The sequence below is a fragment of the Bidens hawaiensis genome, unplaced genomic scaffold (genome assembly GCF_021521415.1).
Source record: "Bidens hawaiensis isolate Kalapana, Puna unplaced genomic scaffold, B.hawaiensis_p1.1 tig00034236_1, whole genome shotgun sequence".
NCBI classification, from domain to species: Eukaryota; Viridiplantae; Streptophyta; class Magnoliopsida; order Asterales; family Asteraceae; genus Bidens; species Bidens hawaiensis.
Genome location: NW_027495915.1, coordinates 161,656 through 168,570, shown reverse-complemented (window position 1 = coordinate 168,570; position 6,915 = coordinate 161,656).

The window sequence follows — 6,915 nt, the reverse complement described above, 5'->3', positions numbered from 1 at the left end:
CTGCATACAACTATGATGATTACACTACTTGACAAAATAATAAAAACAATAAACAGAATAGTTACCTGTTTTGGTTCGAAGTGAGGGTCTTTCATGGTTTTTTTTTTTTTTTTTGCATCTTCATTCACTATAAATTGGTGTATCATCATCTGCAATTGTATATATGTAGAAATTGCATTAAACATGAGATCTTTGAAATCAATTTTTCTCAACCCAAACCCTAGTTATACGTGTATAACAAACAACACGTAGAATAATGAAATTTACCTTTAATCGCCATTCTTATCATATGATTTAGCTTATGAATAGGGAAATTGATCGATGATTATAGGTTTTGAGAGAATCATTTGGGGTTTTGATGAAATGAATTTGGGTTTAGACGATGAATTTGGGATTTATGTGAAAAAAGAGATTTCAACTTATTTACATAATTGCCATCGCCATATTCTTTTATTCGCAAGTTTTGTACGATTTTTGATTTGTATGTTAACCCACCCCTATATATATATATATGTATACACATGTTATATAATTAATATCGATTAACTATTTATAGTGGTTGTTTATTTATAACTACATACATATAAATAAATATCATATATTGGCTACATATTTTATTTACCAATCATAATTACAAAATAATAATAATAATAATAATAATAATAATAGTAATAATAATATTAAATAATAAATAACAAACATAATAATGATTTAAACCCTAAAAGACCCCAAATTTATAAAACTAGTAATTCGTTAATCTCCAAACACCATCAAACCTCAAATACGTTATATGTGTTGTTAATTTTTCTTCGATTATTAATACTGTCGTTAACAATAGGACCTTTTGTTGGCATATTTCAAGGAGCTTGACCCTTAACTCTTATCATCGTTCCTCATCCTCATTAGCCCACTCGATAAGGTAAGTAATTCATATCCCCCTTTTTACTGTTTTACATTTTGGGGGCGTTATGAGTTCACAACTCAACTATTTTAGTTCACACTGCAATTCCATTATTTAGGTTTATATGATATTGCTCAATTAGTGATGCGTGCGAATGTGGCTATGTGTTTATTTTTAGTTATGGTTGTTGGTATCTCATCCTCATCCTCATTAGTATTATCATACGCCATCAGAGTAGCTCATTATCTATGTGATTCGAGTGAAAAGAAAATTTTTATATTATTGTTATGCTAGTTGTAGTAGTTCATATTTATCGTAAGGAATTTTCTTTTCAATATTATATTCAAAAACCGTGATTACTTGCTCAACTTTATGTTGACAAACTATATATTTTCATGTATGACACATGCAGCTTTTCGGGATTAAGAAAGAAGTTAAAGAATAGTTAGGACCTTAGGATGCATGATGAATAAAGATGACCTTTTATTTTTAATTATTTTAAGTTGTAATGTTGATTTTCTTTTGGACAATGTTGTGTTTTGCGTACTTGATATATGAAAAGAATGATTTAGATATTGACACGTTTATTTTAGTTTAGTATCTTTTGAGCTATTATACAATCATGTCGCACCCCGGCATATTTCACTGTAGGTTGGGGTGTGACAAAACTTTGTCATATTCAAAGATAAGAAAATTTAATTTTCAGGATATATTCTTATGTCAGCAGATAAATCTATCTCTTGGAGAAGTCATAATAAACTGATAGCAACAGCCTAAGTTATAATGACAAAATATGTTGATTAATAACACCGTAATTAGCAATAAATGTTGTTGAAATTTATCAGTGGACTCATAAGTTTATTAACTATATATAAATTATAAATTGAAGACTTATTGTGATAAAGTCAACTACCATGTTTTCTAAAACAGCAGCAGTTGCAGAGGTGCTGGAAAATTTTGATACGAAATTAGTTATTCATTTATGAACGAAATGAGATAACTAAATTTTCTTATCGAATACATTCACGATGTAACGTCTGTAAATTTCGTAAAAAGGGTTATGCCTAACAAAGCTTGTATATCCTCGAGATTTATGTGGCATTCCTCGGAGACCTTGTCGTCATTCCCGTAAGTTAAATTTAATAATTTCCATTCCAAGTTGTTGCACCTTTCATAGTTGAGGGTCTAGAGTGTAACTTGGATTATATCATAACAAAAAAACCCTAATTCCATTTTCTCTCCAGCCGATCGCGACTTCCAGCAGCTCCCCAAGCTCCATTGTTCTTTTTTCCAGCCAAGGTTAAGGTGTGAAATCCCAATTCAAGGTTAGTCTAACGTCCATGCAAGTCTTTTTCACCATTAAACCCTTGATTGAACATGTTAGGGTTGAGTTTTGATTATAACAGTTTCTGCCAGATTCGTACTCGTTTATTGTTCGGTCTGTAACTCAATAAAAAATTTATTATTTTAGATCTATTCTTGTTTCCAGGATGCTCTACTTTGAGTCTAGTTTCCAGAAAGGTATAATATGTAATTTTTGAACGAGATTTGAATGGTTTTTATGATTTTATAAGATCGTGTGTCAAAGTTGATGATGGGTGACGGATTCTGGTCTGTTTTCCCGACATCATAACTCTTTTTTGACAAGTCCAAATTGGTTGATTCCACTTCTGAAAGTTCACATTTTGAGTTAATATTACAACCCAATTGGAATCGCTTAATTTGGTTTGGTATTGATTTTTAAACAAATAAAACACTCTTGCTGCGCACTGTAATAGCTGCACGTACCTTTCTGTGTTGGAGGAATTTTTATGATTGTTGTGTGCATTGGAAAAATATAATAAAAATATTTTTTAAAATCCAAGACATTTATATAACACCCTGGTAAAAATTTCATAATTTATTTCTATGGTTTTCCTATGTAATAAAATACATCTTCGCATGCTAAAATCTGCTCCTCATACTCGACATTGATCAATTCTTTCGGTTTAAGACTTAACCGATGGCTGACAAATTGAGGTCCTTTCGGGGCTGTTTTGATTGAAGTTTTTGCTCCATAAACTTCTTAGGTATGTCTAGTGTAACATATTTAATATTGTGAGCTATGGTTTTCGTTTGATTGGTCAACTAGTGATAGATAGTGTTTGGTTGTCTAGATTGTTAGATTGTTGCGTTTGGCGCGAGGTTTGAAGGAATTAACAGCCAATTCATTTTGTATAACTTCGGTTTTATATAGGGGTTGTGGAAAAATGATTTTTGTAAGTCTTGGGGTTGAATTGGTTGTCGGTTACGCAAACGGGTCGGTACAACGCGAATTCGCGTTTATTTGATAGTTGGTGCGTTGTACTTGCGAGTTACTGACCCATCCAACTCGTGTAGTGTCGTGTGAACTGGTTGGCTGTGATTTTATTAAATTGTTCCACAAAGGCCTGAGTTGATTGTTAAGAGCATAAACAACTCATAAACGCGCATATTCGTTCAACTAGCAACTTCCGGGGGTATTTTGGGAATCATTTGTCACCGGGATTAGCTAAGGGAGGTTCAGGTAATTACAAGGCCCCGAGGGATGTTGTAGTTGAATATGTAAAGTCCGAGGCTTTAGGTAAATCAAATCATGCTAGAACGCCTCGTAGGATAAACGAGTTGGTTCGGTTCCGTTAGTAATCTTTGCGTGTAATCCGACAGGTGTTTGAGTCGTGGGAATACTTAGGGATTCTCTAGCTCGTTGTGATTGTGTGCCTCGTATCAGGTGAGTTCATGATGCCCTTTTTAACTCTTTTTACGTTTTGGGCTGGCATACACACTCAATTACTATTTTACCTGATTTTACTTGTTAAAACAATTTGAATGACATCGAATAGCCTTGTTATTATGTGTCTATTTATGAAGCAAGGTGTGGATTATATTCTATGCCTTAGGATATTTTAGACTGTTTTTGGTCATAAATTCGTTAGGGTTATATACATTGTCTATGGTCTAGACTCGAGGATGTTATTAGGCTTGGTGTTAATTGCATACGAGTAGACCTATTTACTCTGGTTCATATTTTGGACTGACTATTATATATTACCTTATAGCCTACGATTGTTGATATCATTTAGTTCCGTTTGACTAAGAATTATGTGAGTAGGCTTATTGATGTGTGAGTGCATGGTGATTACGGCCGGGTCAAATATATTACTCGGGTTTTCAAATCACGTGGTGGAGAGGCCCGTGTGGCGTGATCATCATTAAGGCGGGTCAAATATATTATTCAGGTTTTAAAATCCTATGGTGGAGAGGCCTGTCGTATGTTAAACCGTAATCGGATCAAATATATTACTCGGGTTATACCCATGGTGGAGAGGCCCTTTTCACGTGTTTGGATGTATAAGCCGTGACCGAGTCAAATATATAACTCGGGGTACGACTCGTGGTGGGGAGGCTCGTGTCACGTGCTTATGTCTTACCGCGTCTGGGTCAAATATATTACTCGATTTTTGACACATGGTGGAGAGGCCCGTGTGCGTGTGTTCAACCATGAATGTATTATTTGGTGATATTTATTTATTTATTTTCTTATTATTCCCCCTACTGTTTTAGATCTATACCCTTTGAAATAAAATTGTGAATATTGTTTATGAAAACTTGAACTCACTCAGCTCTAGCTGACTTTGTGTGTATGTTAGATTGATTTTCAGGTTGAGGAGTAGGGAACTACCGCTTGGACGTGCTCGAAACTACTCGGACGGTTGAAGGCATATCTAGTCGAAGAATGACAATGCAAATTGTTTTCTTTTCATTTATTACTTGAAGTATTTAAATTTTGGTTTTGGGCACTCTTCCCGTTGTTTTTTTTGGGATTTTGATATTTAATATTCCGTTGTTTATTACTCTGAACTGATTTTAATAAGATGAACTTGTTGAGTTTTAAATTTTTGATAATTTTTAAATATGATGACCAACTGTAGGATTCCTGGGTTTCGGGATCCTATAAGTTGGTATCAGACCCTTGGTTTGAGGGATCCGACATTGCCGAATGCTTGGACTCGAACTGTAAAAGAAGGGACTAGAAATGCCAAGCGCGAGTAGCTGCACGCCAAGAGATAAATTTTAATTATTTAGTCATTCTTACAAGTTTTAAGATTTCATTTCGTGAATAATTGCTTAAGTGTTAGATGGAATGCTAATATGGTTTGGGGCAGGGGGTTCTTAGGATGGGTGGGTAAAGCAAACAATTAATAACACTTGATCAACGTTATTAGCAGTTTACCGTTACCTTCCATGTTCAAAATACTACTTGTGCTTGACTGTGTTAGGGTTCTGTCTTTGTAGGGATAGGATATAGCTAATGCTCGTGTCTTAGCGTTAAAGTTCCTCTCATTCCTTAAATTATCCCGCTCATTTCTCATCCTCTTGAACGTTTCACGCGTGATTGTTTAGCTGAGGCGTAGCATGCTATCACTCTAGGTTCATTTCCTTTTACTTCTTGAGGTTTAAGCCTCGTTCCTGTTTGACTCGGGCGCTAGTAGCGGTTTTGTCCCTATCGTTCTCTTGTGTATTTAGATGATTAAGTTTCGTCTCTATCCGCTTCTGTTCCTATCGCGATGGGATTCGGGGACGAATCCCATTTTTAGGGGGTAAAATTGTAACGTCCGTAAATTTTCTTAAAAAGGGTTATGCCTAAGAAAGCTTTTATATCCTCGGGATTTATCCGGCATTCCTCGGAGAGCTTCTCATCATTCCCGTAAGTTAAATTTATTAATTTCCATTCCAAGTTATTGCACCTTTCATAGTTGAGGGTCTAGAGTGTAACTTAGATTATATCATAACAAAAAAACCCTAACTCCCTTTTCTCTCCAGCCGATCGCGACTTCCAGCAGCTCCACAAGCTCCATTTTCTTTTTTCCAGCCAAGTTTAAGGTGTGAAATCCCAATTCAAGGTTAGTCTAACGTCCATGCAAGTCTTTTTCACCATTAAACCCTTGGTTGAACATGTTAGGGTTGAGTTTTGATTATAACAGTTTCTGCCAAATTCAAAGGAATGACTAAATAATTTAAAGTTACCTCTTGGCGTGCAGCTACTCGTGGCGGGCATACTGGTCTCTTTTCTTACAGTTCGAGTCCAAGCATTCGGGGATGCTCGGATCCCTCGAACCAAGGCTCTGATACCAACTTATAAGGCCCCGAACCCCGGGAACCCCACAGTTGGTAATCATCCAAACACTCGTAAAATTTAATAAACTTAAAAACCATTTCTTCCATTAAAACAAACGTATCAGAGTATAAATTTTGCGGAAAACATGAAAAATGTAATAAGTTCCCGAAACCCGGGAATTTTGCCCAAGAACCAAAATCAGTATAACTTTTATAAGTTTCCTTGAAATAAAATATTCATAAACAATTCTTCCTTCCAGTATGCCCATCACCATCCAAGTAGCTCCGTGCACGTCCAAGCGATAAGGCATCATCTTCCAAATCCTGAAACTTACACTAACATGCACACAAAGTCAGCTTGAGCTGAGTGAGTTCAAGTTTTAAGTAAAAGATATCAGTAGTAAAATCATGATAGTCATACCAAAGGTTTTCTAAAAGTAAAAGGGTATATCCATCTAATCATCATTACCTAACTTAAACATCCTCATACATACATATACAATATGTATATGTAAACATCCATTCAATAACATCCCTATATACATAACAGTATATATATATATCATCCACGTATAACATCAGGGTCGAGCAAACGTACAACCCAAACACGTAACATCAGTGTATGCAAACACAAAGTAGGCATACACAACATCAGTAGTCGAAACGACTACAACGTCGCCAAATAGAGGCCAAGAAATAATGTATATACACGTATATATATTTAACATCCCAAGGCTTACCATATACTAGCAAGCCTATATAAAATCATTTTAAAAACATTTCATCAAGTAAGAAAACATTTAGGTGCGTATGCTAGCCCAAAAGTAAAATGAGTAAAAAGGGCATCATGAACTCACCTGAGATCGATCGAATACTTG